Source organism: Anser cygnoides, chromosome 1 (assembly GCF_040182565.1).
Source record: "Anser cygnoides isolate HZ-2024a breed goose chromosome 1, Taihu_goose_T2T_genome, whole genome shotgun sequence".
Taxonomy (NCBI): Eukaryota; Metazoa; Chordata; class Aves; order Anseriformes; family Anatidae; genus Anser; species Anser cygnoides.
In genome coordinates this window covers 42770830-42794798 of record NC_089873.1, presented here as the reverse complement: position 1 = coordinate 42794798, position 23969 = coordinate 42770830, and the positions used below count along the sequence as shown (strand labels likewise).

Below are 23969 nucleotides of genomic sequence, written 5' to 3'. Positions count from 1 at the left end.
AAAACAGAAAAACAGTATGCTGTAAACAAGTACTCACCAGATTTCTTGAGAAAGGAAGATGGCACAATATTAAATAAGTTTTTGAAAATGGGCTTAACTTTTTCAATAGAAGTAAACTGTCAGTTAATGAAAGTCTGACAAATACTTTTTTTTATCCTTTCATGGCAGTCATTTAAATCAACACAATACTCTATTAAATCCTGTAATTGATTTTTTTCTTGCTTTGCTCTACTGCTTAATGAGTATGATTTATATACTGAATTTTATAAAGAAGTAAATTCAGTTTACTGTGAAAGATGTTTATCTCCAGTCCACAGCTTATCAATTCTGTCATATGGAGAGATGTAGAAGAAACTATTTTAAACACTACGTGATAGGCAACAACCTCAGGCCTATTCTTAAGAGCTGTCAGTACTTCTGATTATATTACTGTTTACTGTGCCAAATCTGTTTGCCATTGAAATATCCACACTGTGTATCTTCCTCAAATTGATTAAAAATATACTACTTGGGGAAAAAGACATTTTTTGGGGGAAAATTCCTGTAAATGTTTCATGAAGAAATTTTACTTCCCCACCTGTTTCCTCTCTGGCAGAAGGTTCACCTTGGCACCAGAGGTGTGCTGATTTCTGTGAAGTGTCTAAATTCAGCTAATTGACAAGTCTTCAGGAAAAAAAATAAAAAAATTCCTCAGTTCTTCTATTTGTACTAGACTAGAGATGAGCATCCCTATCACCAAATTTCCATTGACAATCAATTTGTTCCAGCTAAGAACTGGAAGGATCAGGGATTTCTACTGTACAGAAGAAGAAGAAAATTATAAGAATATTGCCATGGAACTACGTACAGGAACACAGAACAAAAGGACAATTTCTTCTGTATGAATTACTACAGGCAAACAGTAAGTATGAAAAAGCATGCAAGACAGACTTGATTGGCTTTCAATCAGAAAGAATGGAATAGATAAAGATAAGAATCATCTTTCTAAGGGGGTGGATGGCTGTTGGGGATGTACATGTTTGTATGTCCTAGGACCAGCACCAGGCAAGAAGGCTAGATAGGGAAAAGGGATGGAAACTGTAGGCAGTGCCAATGGACCCAGCCAGCCCAGCAACCCAGGAAGGAAAGGTGAGCTGAAGAAAGGAGAGAAGGGACAGAAGGCGAGAAGGAGCTGGGACAGAAGCACGTATGTGTGTATACAGACCAGAAAAGATCACACAAGAATGTGACAGGGTAGCATGAACAGTTCCAGGAAGACTGTGTGTGTGTAGAAGATGAACTATTACAGATGGAAGAAATCTAGAGAAAAGAATCAGCAGTTGCAGAAATAGAATTAAAATGCAATGCCATATAGAAACACTCCCCTCCAAGTACCCGGCTTTGAATTCAGCTTCTCCATACTTTCCTGCTCTACTCAAATCACGGTGAAGCCTGCTAACTGTGTGTCTTGCCTCCTTCCAATTTTAAGTCCCTCCAAGTGAGGCTTTTAATGCATTATATGCTACAAAAAATACAGCAGTCTGGAAGAATCAAGATGTTAAAGGTCTTATGCTCACTGGACACACAAAATGAACGGATACTCTTGTGCATTGTGTGCTTTGCTGACCTACTTATAAAATGGAACCAAAACCTCCTCCTCTTTTCACACCCACGCTGCAAGTTTCTTACTATCTGTGTACTGTACTATTACCCTTACCAGATAATAAAGCTATGTATCACAGGCAAAAATAATGACCCCATCTTCAGTGAAAGATTTGAATAACACATGTAAATATCCCTCTAAACAATGAGGATAAAACCAAACTCTGAGTACCTGCTCTTTTCCTGAACATTCTCCATTTTGTTCATGTTCTGGAATGCTCTGTCTCAGTCAGTTTAGGATATGGTCATACAACTAAAATTGCGTATGTTTTAGTAGTGGAAGCCTTGTTTATTAATACCAATCCCTAGTTTTAAGAGGTTTGATTTAAAAACTGTACTGATTTTAATCTACATATGCTACATGCATCTACAATGATACTGTGTTGTGATGAAATTAAATGAAATATGAAAAATACATGAAAAAATTGTTTGACGGTTTTTAGTGACAAATTATTTCCATTCCAGACTTCAGCTTGTGGCCATTAAATATTAATACTTCATTCTGTATTTTCATCATTGCACAACTATAGTTTATTAATTTGGTATTTTAATGACAAAACAGGAGAAAGCATTCATGTTGCATTCTCATGGACACAAACTTATACATATTAATATACACAAAAGGTGCATAATTTAAAAGGCGCACACACAAATTTTCATATATAAAAAAATAAGTACATTAACTCCCCCCACACACCCTTCAACTACGATCTTATATGAATATATCTCAGTGGGACAAACAGTATATTTGTTTTACCACAATGACAAAATCCAAATTTAGCCTTTTTCTAAGGACAAGTATAACTCACTGAACATTGAATTTCTTTGCATAGGACTGAAAATGTCTTTTGTTTCCTATCTTGAAAAGACCATTGTCCCTTTCAGTGAGAATACTTGTTGGATACATAACACTGAATAATGAAAAATTATAATATGATGAAAGCAGTATTTACAATGATAACGATCATAGCTTGAATCATCTATAGAACATTACTTCTGTTATGACATGTTAGACCCAGGGTCTCCTGTTTCTAATGTCACTGCAGAACTCAGGATGAATATTTAAAAATATTTCAATACAAAGAATATTTTGCTAAAAATGAGTTTCTTACCTGTACTGGTTGTCTTTTCATACTCACTATATATTCTCTAACCTTCCATTCTACTTTGTTGTTATTCATATATGGAGAATAACACTAATTCACAATGAAATAAGTTATGACAGCACAGAATTCACTTGCATTATTTTTAGACAATACTGAAATCATATATTCAGATTTTTTTTGAGATTGTTCTGTTTTCTCACCTGCAGCAGTCATTGCATCAGATTATTATTAAATTTATTCAGACATATAAATAATAAAATTAAGACTGTTTTTTCAAGCCACTAAAAGCATATTGATTTGTAACCCATTAGCTCATTTTAAACATTCAATTTGTCCAAGTATACTTTCAATCCAAACAACTCTAAATCGAATCATGTACATTTCATCAAACAGTTCTAAAAGAATACTGGGTTTATTTTTTGAGTCTTTCTAAACCAAACTGGCCCAAGTCTGTGAATTTTGAATGTCTTGACTTGTGCTGAAGAGGTAGTTGAAAATGGGGGTTTGGTTTCCAGCTTGTTCAAGATTTCCTGATGCATACAAAGAAACTAGTTACTCTCCATTTAGAAACCTAGGGAACACCAACCACAGTGAGCTACTCTTCTTTCCAAAGTAAAAACAGAAACAAATTACTTACAGAATGAGCAATAAGAATTTACCGGAGAGCAACTGACTTAGTTGAACAAAGCCCATGTTTTAAATGTCCAGTAGCATTTACAAGATAACTGAGGTGGCAAGCTAATTTTCATTTCAGCCTTGGGTTTGACAAGTAGCACTCAATAAATATGTTGAGGGTTATGGAGCATTCTGTTTCTGTTGCCCAGTGTAGTGTACCTTGCAAATTCATTTACCCAAACTGGGTTTAGTTGTTCCAGCCTGACAGACAACAAGATTTTTCTGAGCCAGCTTGTGGAAGTCTATAAGGTAATTCTTATGCTCAGGAAAGCTCAAGATCTTTTTCATTCAGTCTACATCTGTAGGGGTAAAATGGGTTCTCTGTTCATGATTTAGCTGAAACATGACTGATGAAGGGGACGGGGCAAAAAGATAATGGAACAAAAATAGGATAGAAGGAGAAAATACTGAGCATAGAAGTAAAGGGGAAGTACAGAGGAGGGGAGGGGAGAGGAAGGGAGAGAAGATGGAAAATGACAAAGTGAGTACTTAAAATGGAATAAAAAGATTCCTCAGTTGAAATTTGTTTGAAGGGGAGCAGCACAATGTAGAAAACCAAATGCAGAACAAAGAGAAATTTATTTATCTATTTATTTTAGAGAAAGCTGCCGTATTCAGCTTTTTGAATTTAAGGCTTATTAAGAATCTAGCTAATTCTAGTAACAACAACATAATAAGACTGATGGCTTTTGACAGAAAAAGGATGACACATTCCCCTCTGGGACTGACTCTACATAGCTGCATGGTCACTCTTGTATCCCCTACTTGAAAAACCTGACATGATAGCAAAGCTTATAATCCCCTTTCATTAATATGACCAAAATCCAGACATGCTTCACTTTTTTTTACTTTTTTTTTTTTTCCCCCCCCAGTGTTTCAGAATGGGCACTTTCCAGACTGATATAGGATCTACAGGTGATAAAGAATTTTCATTTTGCTTGAATGGCAATTCAAAATATATTTTTCATAATTCAGCCCAGATGTTGTGCTGTCATAAAGCATAAGCTCTGAAAAGCTGTAAGGGGAGCTTTTAAGCTGTCTTTCTGAGAATCTGTTTTTGCACATTTTCACCGGGGAACTTTTCCACTGGAGAGAAAAAACAAACAAACAAACAAACAAAAACAACAACACAGGTTTGCGAAATTATATTGACTTTGAATAAAACTGCCCTGAAATAAAGATTTGAAAATAAAGATAAATTTATTGAAATTTTATATTCAGAAAGTTACTGGGTTTTGTCTTTAAAAACATTTTTTATTTTTATATCACAAAATTTGTATATTCTGTATATGAATTCAAAACATGATACGACAGACTACTTCGTTGTTGCTATTGCATGTCAGACTTATTTAAGTAAGCTGTATTTCTGGATCATAATGATATTTATCTGTACGTGATGTGCTCCATGGGAAAACATTGTGGGACAATGATCATAAATTGAAACAGGGAAGCTCTAACTGGGTAAGAGGGAAAACACTTTCACAAAAAGGACAGTTAAGCATTGCCACAGGCTGCCCACAGTGATTGTAGCATCTCCACTCTACAAGTATTTCAAGACTTGACTGGACAAAGTGCTGATTCTACTTTGAACAGAAGGCCAGTCTGCAAGACGTCTCAAGGTCCCTTCCAACCTGAGTGATTATGTGATTCTACAGTTTAAGAGTCCAACGAACTCCATCAGGTCACATAGTGGGAATATTACCTGGTTACTGGCTAATTGTTGCATCTCCTCTTAGATCTCTGTGTTGTCTGCTCTTCAAACCATTCATAAGCAACTCTGACACTTGCAAGAATGGGCTGCAGGAGCTGTACATGTCGATATTGCAATAACCTCTTAACCATGACAATACCTCATGTGATGGAATGTTTTCCATGTACCAAACTATTCAGGTTTATCATCAGAAGAAACTTCAGGATAAAGTACATTACCTTAAAGACATAGATTTACAGTACTGTCAGAAAGGTACAAAACGGAAAAAGAAATGCATTGTTTTGATTATACTTTAAAAAGATACTCTTCACCGAAGATCTTCCCTCTTTCCTTGTCTTAAACTAATCTTGTGTTTCCCCTCTCAAGCAAGGAGGAGTTTCTCTTACTTCCTTTGCCAGAGACACGTACTGACACCAGTTCCCCTCTTTGCATTGATTGTGGAAGGCCCAGTTAGAAACTTCTGAATCTTTTCCCATGACATCTTAGTTCCAATGCCACAGCTGCCCTTCATTTTGACAAGTTATTGCTTTCTTGACTTGTGCAGTTCCAAGGCCATGTAGGGCAGCTATGCAAACAAAACAGTGACAGTTTTGTTTAATTTAGAAAAACACGGGCAGTTGAATCTAATCGGTTTATTTTTCACATCACATTAATATGGTATTACAAATATAATAATCATTTTACTACAATTATTAACAACATAAACTTACATTTGTTATTAATGAAACAACAAAAGAAACAGTGGTCTCTTATGACCAATTTTCATGGCAGACTCCATTTTCATCACTGTGGTTTCCATGAGCTGAATTATTTTAATAAAATTAGGTACATCATAATAAAGAAAAGGCCCTAAGAGAAAAGACCAAAACTCTTAAATGTATAATGGATACTGTTTTAAAAAAACAGTAACAGGCATTCATAGCTTACTATAAAACTTGAGGAGGTAAAAATAAACTGATAGCAAACTGATAAGATTATTCAAGCCAGACAGAATTGCCTAACTTGGAAATCTAATCTTAGTAAAGCCGATAAAAATGCAGTATGCACAGGTGTAAAATATGTAGACTAAGACGAAATTTGAAGATCAAAGCTGATAATTTACTTCTTACATAGCTAACGATAATTAACTGCTGGACACTTATCTGCCTGGAAGTAAGACTGCAAAAAAAGTTTTGTGTTTTTAAAATTGCATAATTATTTGCAAGTAACCATGGGAACCAGCATTAACCAAAATGTCCTTTCCCGTGCAGCTTTCAATTATACATATACACTTCATCTCTTCCCCCTACAAAGCCCCTTCTTTCTTCCCCAAGCTTTGACATAAAATATTAATTTAGGGATAAAGAATGAATTTAACGTTTACTGTGGAACGGAAAATAACAGTGTAGGCAATAATAATTGATCTTTTTCACAGCTGCAGGTTACCCCCACTGAAACAGCGATAATTATATACACCCCAGAAAACAACTACTGGCTTCTGATATACGGCTTTTACCTATTATTCCCAGTTCTATTGAAGTCCATTATTCACTCCTTTTTATGTCCTGACATTTCAAGAGACCATGAACATGCCCTACAGTAAACAGACTTATAAAAACATGGTCATAAATTAAAAAAATAAAAACATGCCTTTTCAAGCAACACTTGGAGAAATTTACAGAATTAGAGAATATAACTCTTTTTGTATGGAAAGTCAATTTTGGTTCTCATAGTCAGTAGCTAAGACATCATCTTGGGACAAATTCAAAGTTTCACATACAGATGTGTGAATTGTTCCTATATTCCTTCAACTCCTCTTTACTTATTCATTTATTTTTAAAAATGCAATGTGACTTGGAAAGTCCTACTAGATATCACAGAAAAAACATGGAAATGAACAAATGCCGTATCCCATAATTATAAATACCTAAATCATCCACCTAGAGAAATCAGACTTGAAGAAACCAAATATTTACTAATGGCCAGCAACTGAAAAAATGATAAGAAGCTAATTAAGAGAACTAATTTTGTTAGGTTATCTCAGACATAGAATCATATAGTCATTCAGGTTGGAAAAGATTATTTAGTCCTACCTGAAAGTATCTTTAATTAAAAAGCTAAAAAATTTACCTGTGTGTCATGACAGCTCTGCTGGGACAAATGCATCCATTTCAGTCATTATATTTCAGAGGCATCACAGAGTGCTTTGGATCTGATCTGGATCTTTGGCTTAGTCTCTGATAAAAGGCCATCTAATGGTCTCTTTTTAAATAACGCTCAGCTGCTAGTTTAAGAAAGGGCATTACTGTAATCTGGAGGTGAAGTGACTGCCTGTGTTGATAACATGATATTCACCATAAGCACTAGAGAAAATGCTCTGTGTGTTTCCATAACCAGGCATAAAGACAATTGCATAAGTGGCACGAGAGTGCAGGAGCAACCAAACGTAAACTACAACATGTTATCTGACTTCCTGCAAGGGACGTGGCAGCTTTGGCACCTGCCTATCTTGTAGTGAAGACTGAGAAATAGAAAGCCAATTTCCTTAAAGTACAGGATCTCCTGGCACATACAATGTTCATGAAAAATTCCTGAAGCTGTTTCAAGATCTCAAGTTTCAAAGTTCATAAAGTTAGACAATATAGATATAGACACTAACCAAGATCTATCTGTGTCTCCAAATGCAATAAGCACAGCATAAACCATTAAAAGTAAAGAACACACATAGTAAGATGAATAACACCAAGAATAATGTAATACTGAGCATAAAGAAAAAAAAATATCAAAGAAATCATTAAAAAAATGAAAAAAATTGGAAAGAAAAAACTATCATAACTGAAAGGAATAAGAGCCTCTAGAATGGCTCTCATCTTTTTTATTAACAAGGCTTACCCAGCCAGAAGTCACATCTTACCTAGCAACAGCTATTAACTTCAGTAGAAATGTGCTTTATACTTCACTGAACAAGAGAAACTGCCTTCTCCTGGAAAATTAAATAAGATTTTCATGAAAAAGCCACGAGGGAATAGAAGAGTGATATTTACCCAAAAAACTTCCCCATACCAGCTAGCACTTTTTCAGTGGACATTTCTGTAGACTGTAAGTTATGCTGTCAGATAAGCCCCATGTAGGATTCCCTTGTCACAGGCGCCACTGTTTTTATCAATGGGGCTTCTGCCAAACTCCTCCATTTCAAGCATTTGCCTTTTCTGTACAAGACTAATTGATTTCATAGGTTATCTTCTAGAACTCTAATCTGGAGACCGCGTTGCTTATGAGTTAATAAGGTACCAGGCATACACAATAAAGGAAGGTGACTGAATCTTAGCAGAATACATGTTAGTTTATGGTACTATGTAAATTCTTATGAATTGTATACAATCTGCTTAGTACTTTTTATGATACTATCACAAGGTGATAAGATAATTAGCAATAATGATATATGAAACTCCGTCCAAAAGCAAAGCAGCAAATCTCACACTCTTCAGGTTTCTCTGAGGGAAGTCTTGTTCTAAGACTGGAACTCATTGTTTCAGAGGAAAAAATAAAGGAAAAAAAAGAAGTGATGTGTTTGTAAATTTCAGCCTGCAGAAGAAGCATCACTGCCCCAGAAGCACCAGAAAATGACAGGGCAATCAAGCTGTGGATAAGCTCCCATCAAAACAAAACAAAACAAAAGTCCTAATACACAGAAATACATAGCTTTTTGTATTGGCGAGCTAATTCTGTATGCTTTCCATAAAGGTATAGAAAATGAGTGATGTTTCCCCAAACCCAACTGAATTATAATGAAAACACCATACAAAACCGACACATCCCAAACACATGTGAAACCATTTAACCTGTGAACAAGCAACAATATAAGCTACAGACACCTAGCTGTGAAAGCATCTGAACAAGATAGCATTCTACGTCATTTCAGAGTACAACAAATGTTGCCTACAGATCAGACACCATTTCTCACTGCCAAATGTTTCTACGCTATTTTTTTTTATTTATTTTTTTTTCCAGGCACAATCAAAATGAAAAATGTTAAGCTTTCTGAATGGCTACTTTTATTTTGGGTGAAAATGACAGAAGTTCTACCGAAAATATACAGCAGGTCAAGGCTACCATAAGGGAAAAACAACTACCAGCAATTTTTCATCAGGGTATCTTGAGGAGCTTGCTCGCACGTTGACAAAACCTGCACCTGCATTCTTCTTGCTCTAAGTTATCATTGCTCTTGTTTACCAATATAGCTAACTCATATGTGTAAAAAATGTCCTTTTCATAACACCTTTTTTTTTTTTTTTATCTTCAGAACATAATTCTTGGGCCTCTTCTTTTCTTACATATAATACTATTACCTCTTAACTTACCAAAGAACATCATGAACTTGCATGCATTTACTCACCACTTTTTCAGTGACAGTTTCCAGACATATCTGCTCACCCTTATTTCTTTAATTTCAATCTCTTGCCCTTTCTGAGAGAAATCAATGGAACAAGTCACATTAAATTCTAGGTGACCAAATAAATTTCACCCAGTCAGAGAAGAGGTAACAATACATGTATTAAGAATCTTAAATAAATGCAGTTACTATGGAGACCCCTTTTAAAGATAAATAACGGTGATCCTTCATCCTTTTTCCTCTGTATTATCACTGAAAGTCCCTAATTCTTTTTTTTTCTGCCCAGTACAGTGTACCATATTTTCTAACTATAAGTGGCCTAGAAAAATTTCTGGTCACTGAAAAAATAAATGAACAAATCCTTCTTTCTACTGGCACTACACCAAGTAAAAACACGAAAATTGAAATTAAGAAGTCAGCATCATGAAAGGTAGATGCCATTATTTAGAAACATTCAGACTTCTCCCATTTTCTAATTTTTGGGATTTTCTCTTGGTACTGGTTTGATATTTGTTTGCTTATGACATCTAGAATTGTGACTGGAGCCCATGGTTCACCTGCTCCTCCCGCTTATTCCCATGAGAAGTAGTAATTGCTCTTCAATTCACTTAAAAAAAAAAAAAAAAAACACAAAAAAAACCTTGTATTATCTTAATCTCCTGTAAAGCATTCTAAATCCAGTCTGAGAAAACTCCCATAAGGCAGGTTGCACTATAGTATATAATCAACTGACACAGCTCAGTTCATTTTAAATCTGTGAGTTTCAAGTTGTTAAATGAATTGTCCAATTACCCTGTCATAATTTTCATAGGCATCTTCTGCTAAAGAAGTTGTGACAGCACTTATATTGTATTCCTAAATTAATAAACTGACGAAGCAACATTTTGGTAACCAGAATGTCTACAAATAGGCAAGGCTGAACAGGGACAGCTATGCTGCACGCTGATTCACACCTTGAAAGCCACCTGTTATGTTTAGCCACACAGCACTATTGAGTGCAATAGAAATGCTTTTACTCAGATCTCAGTCAACTTTACACAGAACCCCCAGAGAATGCCTTAATGTCTCCTAGTAGCCAGGACATCTTTAAGCAGCAGTGATTCACAACTGTCATACAGTTCTTAGAGTGTAAACTGCTTTCCGTGTACCATGCAATTCATGACACTGTAACTTTTAACCCGTCTTTGTCTTTCTCCTTTGCTTACCAGTATCCAGTATTTAACCTATGAAAGTGGTTTATTAGTCAGTAAACAGGCTGTTCAACTGTTTTTTATACATGTGCATCTGTACACTTTTTTTTTTTTCTTTAAATCTCCTGTTGGTACTGCACAGAAATGGATGTGCTGTTTCTGGAGAAAATAGTGACTTGCTTTATCACTCATGTATTTTCAGTGTTGTATCTGTATCACCTAGTTGACTGATAGTTGCACTTTGGTGTTGCTGTTTCTGGGAAGCTAATGCTGAAGAGATGCTGCAGCCCTGATTTAATATATTGCAACAAATAAAAGGGCACTTAGGATTAATAAGATGGAGCTTTATTTATTCTGTAGAAACAACCAAGTAACCCCTCATTCAGATAACCCCTCGAGGTTTCATAATCTTATCATAACATTTCTGGTTTCGTATGCTAAATCTTGGAGATCCCTTTTCACAAGCCTAATACTCTTCTTTTAGTAACACACTTTTGTTCATTTAAGACTCTTAAAATTCAGTTTCACTGTGAAAATGAAACATTTTTCTGGAGCTTCTGGTTGATTTATTTCGATTCAGCACTGGAACTTCAGCTGAGAAGAAGCTATTTGACAACTAAGGACATAACACTCCAGCGAAATAGAGAAAAAGAGCACAGGAGAGAGCAAGACCAAGCACGAGAGGGAAAGACACAGAATGATCACACACATAAGAGGAAAAGGAAGAAGCATAAACTTTTTTTTTTTTTTTAATTCTTACTAAAATATCTAATCAGCAGAAAACAGCAGCTCATCAAACAGATCAAAACCAGTGTGCTATACACAGATATATTAGGGAAATATGCCAAAGTTAAGGGTTTGACTACCAACAAAAAGGCAGGGAATGTATTAATGTATCACCTATCAGCAAAGTGTTCTAACTGGGGCAATGTAAGCTTGTAGCCCCATGCCCATAGAACATAGAAAAGGAAGCAGCTGCAGAAACAAAGCTACAAAGACAGTTTGATGATGGAGATAGAGAAATGTCCAAAGAACTCTGGGATTATGTCAAAGAAACACTTGGAGTATATAGAAACCCCGTGTTCCCTTACCATTCTGTAGCATGACAGTAAGATACTTGAGCACCAGAAGGAAGGAAGGCATATATAAAAAGAAACGGCTCTCTCTGCCTAGACACATAGCTACATGAACAGGTACTGGCCCAGCTTGAGTACCTCTTTGGAAGGTCAGTCACAGCCTCCCCACAGGACTCCAGCAGATGTCAGGTGAAAGAAGCCTTATCTTATCCTTGTTAGAAGAAGATAAAGGACTATGGAAACTATGAAAAGACAAATTAGGTGACACTGGGAAATGAGGGATCTTTTCCAGAAGACTATGGCCAAGGTAGGTCCAGAAGGGGAGTAAAGATTTAGGCAGAGCTGCAAATAATACAGCCATGAAGGGAATATAAAGAAAAATGAAAGGCAAAAGGACAATCAGAAACAATATGGGACTTGATGTTATAGCAGTAGGTAGCAGATTAGGATAATTATACCAGAAATTTCCTCTTCCCTAGCCCCATCCCATAATTCAGGCTTGTAAAGTCTGCTGAGTTTTCCCAGGAGAATGAGTAAGGAAGGCAGAGAGTTTACATGGGTAAAAAATGCAGCAAGGAAGTCTGATGTTTGTAGGATTTGTTCACTGTCTTACATGGGCATTTTCAAGTTCAGAAAACACTAAAAAAAAATAAATAGTGGTTTATAGTTATTTAACATTTATTTAACAACAGATATAATCTCAGTTTCTTTTAACATCCTTCAAAAATAATCAGGTACTGATGAACACATTTATTGAACAGACCAACATGATGGCATCTTCTAAGAAGTATGCTCTACTAGACAAATCAATATTCAGAACAACCTCTGCATCTGAAAGAGTAACGATAAGTAATAGCAGTACATAGATCTGTAGCTCTTCAAGGTCTTTGCAATACTGGGATGCTCATTGGTTCTTTCATTTCATGGCAGTAGCAATACTACCAGTTTCACTACAGGAGTGAATTCCAATCCCCCTGGACAGTTATGTGCCACCACATTCATTTTTAAAAGGAAAGAGACTCAGGGGGCTTAAGCAAGTTCCACAGGTCCACTAGCTAATATCCTTGGAAAATTTCAGTATCAGTCATCTGGGTTTTTCAATGGCATAAGTACTTTTTTCTACATAAGACACCTCAAGCTGTGAAGCAAAATGTCATGGGAAAAAGGATGCTCAAATTAACTGAAGGTTGGTTAACTGAAGCTCTTTTTTTGGAAAAACACAGTTAAAATGTGACACAAAAGAGAAGTACATTAATGAAAAAGGAATTTCCGGCAATCACACCAAAAAAATCCTGAGAAGTACAAACCCCCCTTCCCTCTAGTTCAGGATAGGGCTTTAATATTCAGGACAGTGGCATGATCCCTACTAGTACTGCCACAAATAGATGGGGCAAGCTGAAGTCTCTCTGTTGATCAACTACAAAGGACAGCCCTCATAAAAACCAGAAAGTACAGCTGTCATGCTTCTTGAATGCCAGAAAGCTGTGAAAGCCATTGTGTAAGATCCATGATGGGGCTGGATAGCATTGCACAGCTTTCCACATGCTTGAAGTCACTGATTCAGCTTCAAGGGCAATTAGCGCATGTGGAAATCTAGCTGTGATTCAGTATAATCATAGAATAATAGAATGGCTTGTGTTGGAAGGGCCCTCAAAGATCACAGAATCATAGAATGGATTGGGTTGGAATGGACCTCAAAGATCTTCTAGTTCCAACCCCCCTGCCATGGGCACCCACTATATCAGGTTGCCCAGAGTCTTGTCCAACTTAGCGTTGAACACCTCCAGGGATGGGGCATCCATAGCTTCTCTGGGCAACCTCACCACCCACTGAGGGAAAAATTTCTTCCTAAACTCTAATCTGAATCTCCCCTCTTCTAGTTGAAAACCATTACTCTTTGTCCTATCATTATCTGATTGAGCAAAATTTGCTCTCCATCTTTTTTATAATGATCCTACTCAGTAGATTATCAAATATAAACAACAAGTATTACTTTGGGATGAAACAGCCTTTAAAATACATGTGAAAATTGTACAGAGAGCTTGCAACATTTTTGTGTGCTACTGATAGCCTCACAGACGTTATATATAACCTACCTTCTTTTGAGCAACTGTTTTTTAAAAGGCAGTCAGGCTTCAAATTCTTTCAGAGTTTACTATTATTTTTAAATGGATATAGAACTAGTCCATTAAGGACTGGAGTGTGGACTGGTTCCATAGTGCAACCAGAATGTTTACAATGACAGGTCATAGCTCCAGACACCAAGGCTGCAAATAGGCAAATTTCAGAGAAAAATACAAAAATGATAGTGATACAGCATCTGAGACATAACAATTCCTTGTTACAAGAATAGCTGCGTTCTGCAAACATTTAGATCTTTCTGAAGAATATACCACTTTACGTATGAATGGCCATGGCTTCTATTCTCCTTAAGAAATGTCTAAGTACATAATTATAAAGTTTAGATGTAATTCCCTTTTAAAACCTCCCTCAATGCATATTTGCCCAATAGACCATAACTCTCCAAAAGGAATCATTGTTATCTGCAGGATAAACTATTAACAGTTAAATAGCTAGTGGTTAAATAACTAATAGTTTAATGCAGTTTAAAGTTCCTAAAATTATTTTCCCTGAAGTGAAATTAGATCTTTAAATAAACTCTGTTGGTGTTAAGCATTTCATTTAAACTAAAGATTCAAACATGGTGACAAACTTTAAGAATAAAATCCCATTAAAAATAGCTAAGGTTGTACAGTCTAAATGACATCTTACTCCTTTTTTCTCCTCATCCTTCTTTCTAAAACAAATGTTCTCACTTGCCATCACAACTTATAAGGATGGGTGATATAGACTTATGGTATAAGAGCAGCCTGGGCACTATTTCTCTTAGAAATGAAAAGGTATTGGGAGACCTATTATTGGAAAGATCAAAGTGTACTGCTGTACAGTACTAGCAGAGACCTCCAGGCTATCATGCATTTTACACAGGATTGCCAGACTTTGCAATAAGTGTTTGGGAGTTATTCCTAGAAGCTCCAACTTCTGGATCCATGTGATTGCATGAAAATCGCACCCTTCAATGAAAAATACACTTCTTAACCTTTAAATTTTGGAGAAACTGAAGCACAGTCATGGAAATCAGGCAATAATGAGGAAAACTCCCAAATATATAGCTCATTTAAAATGACCTAATGACTTAACTAAAGCTTTTTAGTGGTGGAGACTGGGAACATGGCCTATATGTTATGTGCGTTATGACCACAATACTCAAAAACATGTGCCTTCAGCTCAAATCATTGTTGCATTTATTAATGTAGCTACAAAAGTCACGAGTAGTAAATGTATCAACCAAGTTTGCTCTAAGAACCCTTGTATGGAGGATCTTCTTCCAGGAAAACCACATCCTTGCCTCTTTAGCTTACAGTTCAAAATGGAAACTACAGCAGCAGAAGCACATTGCAGTTCCATTACCAATATATTCAATATATTCCAGTGCACTCCTAAATTGTAGATGTAGTTTTATGCAATAAAAATCTCAAAAAAAAAAAAAAAAAACACAACACTATCTTAATTTCACATGACTGAAGCAAGGAATAATGCTTTTCAAAATCACTTAATTTTGAATTTTACTAGTATTTTTTTCAAAAGTATTTATTGCAATAAGAAAAATTCAAAGCAAATTTTCATACGCTTCAGTTAGCAAGATAAATACATAAGATTACTGTCATAAAATACATTTTTAATCTGGTATAAATTCTATCAAGTGTATATCATGTATTTTACTAAAACTGATACGTTGACTTCGGTAATGGATTTGAAAAACATTTTTGTTTACATGGGAAAGTAACTGAATTTCCTATTATACTTCTCTTCGCATATTCTGAGAAAAATGCTGTCAATATACTAGTAACTTAAAGATATCACTGTAAACAGGTCTAAGATGCATCTTTTTATTTCTGGATAGACTGACTTGAATGAGTTTCATTCACATAAGAAAAGCTGTCAAAATGTGATCTTTATGATGGCTATATGTCTTCAAAATAAGATTTACTGCATGAAACTTTAAAAGAAGGAAACAAAATCATCACTGAAAAACAAAATCACACTTGGAGAGGATTCAAAACTGCCGAATAATGCTATTTGGCTAGTACAAACTCCACGGGTGGGAATCACTTTAACCTTTCAGTATGTTATCACGGGTATCATATTAGCTATTTTTTTAGTTAATCATAAATGCCAAATAGCTGAGTTGACAAGAAACAATGTTCTTTTTGTTCCTCGTCAAAGCTAACTCACTACAAGAACAGTGACAGAACAGGTTATCTCTGATGTTCTACAAAACATGGGTTGGAATTCACCTACCACGAATTACCAAAGCTAACCTGGTAGTCTTTAGAAAGGGTTTGTGCAAAGACAGTAAGAATTACAAGCAAAAGATAAGTATTGATTAAAGCTCTGTCACAAAAAAGAACACCAAACTGTCCCCCAAAAGCATACAACACCAGAGATTTCTACTAATTTTGTTTGACTGTACTTGAAGACAGAACTACAGCAGCAGTTGTGTCATAGTGCAGCTTTGCTGATGTTGGCAGTATAATTCTGCTTACTAAGAGATTTTAATCACAAATCTTAAGTATAGCTGGTGACTAAATAGTAAAAAAATAAAAAATAAAATAAAATGATCAAAAGACAATTATATGAGAAAGGGAAGTTTAAAGGTAAAACTTCTTTGATATGTGGATCACAGAAGCTATTCATTACAGTAGATCATTGGAAGTTGCCACAGTAATTGTGCAAAACTGTTACCATGTATATACACAGTATGACTTAATAAAAAACAACGCTTTTTTAAATTAAAAGCTGAATGTGACTCTTAAAGAACCTGATTTAAATCATAGCCATGTTGATATTCTATGTAATGTTTAAAAATAGCAAATTACGGTATAGAAACACAGTACACAAGATGAGAAACAAAGCATATGTTAACCCTACTGACTGGAGCTGTCTTGTGAAATTCCAACAAGCAAATTAAGCTAGCAAAGACTTTGCATTTGAAACCTAACATGCAAAGGTGGCTAAAGCCTACTGCAGTAGCATCAGCCCAAGGTTTTGGCTCCTACACTTAAAAAAGGTGCTCATTTACTTTGCTATTTTTTGAAGGACAGAGATGCAGTTAGTAAATACGCATATTTCAGAATAAATAAATACACTAACGTTGAAAAATGGAAAATGCAACACAGATTTGAAATGCAAAACTTCCAAGTAATAGACACAATATGAGCCAATAATTTATTTAAATGGTTCAACTCCTAGCTGAGAAAAATAAGATTACATGACTTCTGGGGCACTTGGAAAACACATCATTTGAAAATGTGTCTAGAAAAGTATGTGTTTACCAATTGAAGAAAAAGCTGAGAAGCTGCAGAAGACAAACTAAATAGTAGAGAGTAATCACTCACAGTGCTAAAATGATAAATGGCAACTAAACTGAAGCCCCAGGGAAGTACATACACATAGCCATTTTGCAAAATTAGGTTGCATAACTAGCATACCTCAAAGCACTACAGAATCTAAATCCATGTCAGAGATCTCACATTAAAAAATGCAAAGCTGTGGCTGTAATGCATGATCAATAAAAAAAAAAAAAAAAGAAAAATGAGTTTTTGAGGCACAAGATTTTGTAAGCAGATGAGTCACAGAGAATATACTACTCCGAATAGTATTAACATCATAACCAAGATAAAATAATAATAAAAAATCCTTACACTACGCAAATATTACTATACACTTTGCCAGAAGTTCATACTTCCACTGTGGAAAAAAAAATAAAATTGAGAAGTGAAACTAATTTAGGGGAAGACCTCATTAAAGAATTCAGGTAGTGTGAACAGTCAAATGAACTCTTTTATCCAAGCCTACAGTATATGCACATGAATTTTAATGGGCAATGAGAAAACCTGGGAGCACAGGGAATGAGGGCACCTCTATGCTGCTTCTAGATTATTGCATTGCAATGAAAGATTGAAACTGTACTGTAAGGGAAGATTATTGTGATTAGCAGAGAACATTCAGAAACCACAGGCCCATTTCCTTTTGAAGGCTCATAAATTCAACTTTTACAGAACTGACCCTTCCAAAACCAAGGAACCCTTCATTTAGCTACTTTGTCTCTGGTACATTACACACCCCTGGATATAGTATGGAAAATGGTAAAATATAAAACCCAGTAGGCTTTTGAAATAGATATTAGGGTAAACAATGGTAATATTGCACGCTCATGAGCTAATGCTAAGTTAGTTCCCCTCCATGTACTGGAGTCAAACCGCCCATGCAATCACTCTGGGCAGGCCAGGCCTCGCCTCACCCGATGGCAGTCAAATGCAGCCAGGCTGGGTCTACCTTGCATTAGCTCTTCAGCCGTGCAGTCTCCTAATCCATGCCACATTACCCAAACTTCTCTTTATTGCCCAAGAATAATGAAGAAGCTGCCATTAACCAGCAGCCACCGAAGATGTCAATTATAACATAAAGCAGAGCATGTGGCAGATGAAATTTGATTGCTGCTAAATACACGAGGTCAACAAACGCCTTCTGTGGAACACACTGTGAGATTTTCCCCTCTACAAAAAGCCTCACCTCTTGCAGCATCAAAGCCAAATGACAAAGACCCTTGCATTTAAAATAAAGATGAGAACTATTAAAACCTACTAAATATAATTCACGTTCCAATTTTTTTATTCTATCATTTTCTTAGTAAGAACTAATATTAATTTTATCCTCTTCCTATATCTGTAATCCAATACTTTTGCATTCAGCAATCGATACTTGGAAATTTAGTTTTTAATTCAAGAAAACAGTCAAGAAAAATCCTTTAAAACAAGGATGCACAATTAATTGATCTCAGTGTCAGAAGAATGACTTATAGCTTAGTGTATGAATAACAATGTTTAGAAGGATGTTTTAAGCAGGCCCAAAGGTAGCGCACATGAACCTCCCCACATGGAGGAATGTATAGCCTGATTCAAGCCAGTAACATTGCTTCTCACTGATGATGGATGAAATTTAAATGTAATTTTATTTCTGTTTTATTATTCTAATTTTCCATGTATATTCCAAAGAGACTGTTAAATAAATTACATATTAAAAATGTTAAATAACCACTGTACAGTTTCATTTTGATAATTATATATTCATTGTTAGGTCATTTGTAGTTTATAATCATAATACCATGACTGATAAAATTAACTGATGGACAATATGAAAAGGTTCCATCAACCTATTCTGCTAGCAGAAGAGAGAATTTATATGTGATGGAGTACCAATAATAGTTGATTAATTTTTTCTCACTGTGCACAAATAAATCCACGCTATTCTGAAACAGCTGCCTGTGAGTTCTGGCCACTTGACAGAGGAATAATAGTGAAGAGAAAGTGTCTGAGTGCCTGCAATAATGAAATTTGCTTTCTACAAACAGGTCTATCACAACTCCAGGATTTTTTGCATGCATACATCATTTGAGTTAAATGAATTGCTTGGAATTACTAATATTTATCTATGTTACTATCAGTCATCTGCTGCCAAGACTTCTGATGCTGGAGAACAGCATAACTGGTTTGTCTGAAGGTAAACCATGCGTCAAACAACTCTCCAAACTTTCACCATATCTTTCCACAAATAAAAAATATTAGAGCCGATTCATAGTACTATATATTGCAACCCTTCACAAAATTCTCATGTATAGGTATATGGCATTATTCAGTACATTATTTACTGGTAACACCTATAATGCTATAATGCTCTTGGTCGGTAAAGTATCTATTTTATACTAGAAACAGCAAGCTCAAAAATTTCCAAAGATTGGGAACATACTGCAAGGCAACTCTGCAAATATGAAGACGAGATGGCACTGTGTGGGAGACGTGAGGAAAAACTATGAAGTTGGAGCAGGTTAGGTGTGTAGGTATAAGACCGGAAAGACATAAGAAGAGAGGTGTGACACACGTAGGGAATATAAACCACAAGATGTGACGGGGAAAATGCAGAAAGAATGGAAAGTATGATTGACAGAAGAAGCAATGGAAAGCTAAGAGAAATAGGTGAGTTTTGACAGGGATCTTTAAGCTTTTTTTTTTTTTTTTTTTTTTTTTTTTTGTTTCCCCCTAATGTTTCATTATAAGCTAAAAAATGCCTACTGGTAGCACAGTTTGGTACATTGTATAAATAATCGTACAATCGTACATATACAGCACCAGCTTTTCAAACATGTTGCCCTCACATTCAGTGAAATGTCACATATTTCCTTTCATGATGACTGATTAAATGTAACATTAAAACTCATCGCTGATCTTGGTTGCCCAGAGAAACACTAGGCATTTTTTTAGCTTCTGAGGTTTATAAATATATATTTTTTCCCACTAAAGCATTTAATTTTTAATGCTTGCCAAAAAAATATCCAAGATTTATTTATACCCAAATCTAGTCCGTTCCATACATCAGCTTGGCTAAATGAATAGGGATTTCATGAATGACAATAAATTTCTTCAGTTCTACTGCATAATATGCTGTCAACCGTATGGTCTGAAAGTAGAATAGTGCTGAACAGCACCTATTCTCAGTACATTACATACTGTCCACAATCTTCTCCCACGAAGAATCAGGCTCTATTAGCACGTAACACAGAGGAACTGTTATGTTTGAACTGTTAATAGAAATGTCTTAGCACACATTTATTTGCTTTGGTTCTTAAAGGATATTGCCACCTTTTGTTACCCAGTAATGTAGTACAACAATATACACTGCTACTTTTCCCAGGGCATATTACTTAGGATTGGCAATAAAAGCAGTGTCTGCTCTCCGCTGTATCACAACTGGTACTTCACCAGGAACCTGAGATATTTTCCAGAGGACGACATCAATAATAGCATCCACACCACAAACACGGCTTATTTTCATAGCTCTTTGTCTTAATGGACAATGAAGCCATGCATTGTAAGTTTGCAGGCAATTGGTCATACTGGGAAGTGAACAGCACAGCTCTCACCAGCGCAGTTCTGAACGACTAATCAGTGATTAAGTGGATATCTCAAAACCATAACATTCTCTTGCTCATGTCCCCACCCAACAGAATCTGTCTGTACTGATCCAAAACCTAACTACTCTTCTGCAAAATTTCAGGTGTGAGCCAATGTTAGTGTAACACTATTTTATCCTGGTACCTTCTAGCATTACAATTCACTTTGACTGAGAAGAAAAAGGCAATAACAATACTTTCAGTACGGGCAGTGATATAGATGCATTGCACGAATTATCTGGGCTTCTTACCTAAGGTGATTATAGGATTAATAATAACCTACTCCTGTGAAATGAAACTGAGTTGGATAAAAGGCAGAAATGCTCACTGTACTAATTTCTTACACTTGTTAAAAGAACTGCAAACAGGAAAAATACAAAAATGGAAGTACAAATAACATTCACTTACTATTCACAATACAGACTGTGCTTAGCTCTCTTCTCTTTGTTTATTCAGGGTTCTGTGTGTCTGTAAGAAAAACAAATAAGTGTATTTATCATCTACATAAAATAAATGACCTGGTTTCATTTGTAGCAAAGAAGTTTACCATTTTTATATTAAGGTTTGTTAAACGCCAAGATATAAAGCCTTGAGCTTTTGTGAAAGAGTCTGGAAAAGAAGAAAATCCACAAAGGGCTACTTCCTTAAAAGACAATTTGCCAGTCTTATATATAGAAGCAGAGACGGGAAATCTACATGTTCTGGGGACAAATCTCTTAAAACCTCATACCAAATTCTGATTTGCATTTGGACACCTGTGGCTCTTCCCAGTTCAGGGGAGGTGAGAGGCTTTCACACCCATCATGTTGGCAATCCTCTGCTCAAAATTAATTTCTCATGCTGTATTAGACCTTGGCTGGATTACCCTATTAGACTGAGGAGCTAAGGAAAGAACAATGTGTACCTCCAAAGACAGCCACAGCCTCCCCCACAGCTTCCGAAGGACAGTGGGACATGCAGCAGAGGGGTGTTTGATGCTTCACTCCCACTGTTTCATGCAGACAATTACCATAATAAGCAGTGATCACAGCACACCAGCTGCTTAGCCTCTTTGGCAGTTTACAGGCATCACAACTGAGGTGAGTTTTAAGGCTGGATTTGAAGGAACACAGCATACTAGCTTTGCAGATTTTTACTACTTACAATTTTCATGAATAAAGGTTGCATGAGAGAAGGGAGGAAATTGGGACTGATGGGCAATAAGGGTTGTGGTAAGGGCAGCAGTGATGTGAAAGAGCAGACAGGATCAAACTGTGAAGGCAGTTAAATGCAAAGGTGACCAATTTGTTTGATGCTGTTGAAAAAGGGAGCCAAATGAACAGTTACCAAGGTAGGTAAATGTACTTTTAATTTTACACCAACTTTTTTGGAGCAGAACAAAATTGCTATTACCTGAAATTGTCAAACTACATCACATCAACCCTTAGCCTGCTCTTTAAAAAGGCCAAATCATGATTTCATCCAGCAACTCACTCTAAATTAACCAGGCTACCATCTCTAATGACACAAATAATAAAAGATTCAGAACATAATAGATTTAAAAGTCTGTTTTTCCTATCTTTTCAGTAACAAGTTAATGTTGCCTTCTGTATGGTTCTTTCAATATCTGTGATATCCCAGAAATCACTCATTTCCATGTCAGTCTACTTAAGATACTTGTTAGGCAACACGTTTGAGCTGAGGACTACAGCATCCATGAATCTGAAGCATACTGTAATATTTGGATATGAACTTTTAAACTTGCTAAAACAACATGGATTAGCTCTTTTGCTATTGTTATACCCTAGACATCAGTAAAGAGCTGTGGGGGACTCAAGCAATGCAAAGTTAATAGGACGATGCTATGAAACCCCCATTTCGAAATGGTTTATAATTATGCAGAAGCTGGTGTAGAACACAGCTGTAGGATAAACTCATTTCCTTCCTAGAGTTTGCAATACATCTGAAAATAGTCTTAGCAGGCCTTATAAACTTGGTGCTCCTTATTAGCTGTATAAAATATACTGGTACAGGCTGTGACAGACCAAACCTGTACTCAAATACGTCTTGAAGGAGTTCAACTCAAGCTTTGCCTCTCCCTGTCATTTGAGCCCTCCCAAATTGAGGGATCTGAAATTCAGACAGGTTTCAGCTAAAAGCTCTAATCCCAACCTCTTCTCAGGGTTCAGAGCCAGGGCTTTCGTGCAGGTCCCTGTGTACATCTTGCATTTGAACAGAGGTAGCTACAAGTGCCTTAGAGAAATTAATACATAGAGTCACACCTGCTCTGTGGCACACTGTCTCAATCTTCCCCTGTTTCTCTAAGCTGTCTGTGTCAAGCTGTGTCATATTATTACTGAGCCTTTCAGAAAATTAACTATTTCCTTCTGCTGCAAAGACAGAAAATGCAAAGGAAAGAAAAGGCAGATATTTACTGGAGAATTAATTGGGAAGGATTGAACAACAATACAGGTTGTGTTCGAGATTAGAGAAGCAAATTTCAGAAGAGGCATGAGTAACTGTGGTGTGTCAGCAAGAACAGCCAGCCTGCCGGCTCCCTTGGAGTTGACAGGTGGAATTTCCGAAACATTCAAAAACCATAAAGCAGATCTGGAATAAACGAGTAAAAACCAATCAATAAAACCAAACGACAATCAAGGAGACTAAACACCAGCACCCTTTGCAAGGATTTGCACAGCTAAAATAGAAATAAAGTAAACCAAAGATTTGTGTAGAGAAAGGTCATAAAATTACCAGAAAAATTCAACTGTTTCTATTGCTATTAAAGAGAGGCTATTTTTTATGAGATGTGTTGGAAGATTAATTCATTCACCCTTGGTTATGGACTCCTGTGGGTCTTCAGTGCAGATCTCCTGCAGTGACAACTGTATTTCCAGAGCTACAAATAGCATCTGTCATACTGCTAGCATCTTTCAAGGCTCACTTTTCATTTCAGTAATGTTTGAAGGGGAAAACTTTTCCTAATGAAAACCATTGGAAATATCAACAGAGACACATTTTGATATGCCTGAATACATCTTGTAATATCCCTTTGAAGCATAATCTATATTTTACAAATGGTATCTACAGAAGATACTTTAGGGCATGTAATTTTAGGGTAAGTAATCAAGTAAAAGATCTGCAACTTT

General features: G+C 36.0%; 1 protein-coding gene across 7 annotated transcripts in view; it reads right to left on the bottom strand.

Moving 5' to 3' along the window:
• SYT1 (synaptotagmin 1) overlaps nucleotides 1-23969 on the bottom strand; it is a 356177-nt gene that overhangs the window by 209703 nt on the left and 122505 nt on the right. For 5 of the 7 annotated variants that reach the window (XM_066993398.1, XM_066993412.1, XM_066993404.1 and 2 more), the window contains one exon: nucleotides 21250-21309. The exons of the other annotated variants lie outside the window; for them this stretch is intronic. The gene's annotated coding sequence lies outside the window, so the exon portion shown is untranslated. The remainder of the gene's footprint in view (nucleotides 1-21249; nucleotides 21310-23969) is intronic. 7 annotated transcript variants of the gene reach the window in all.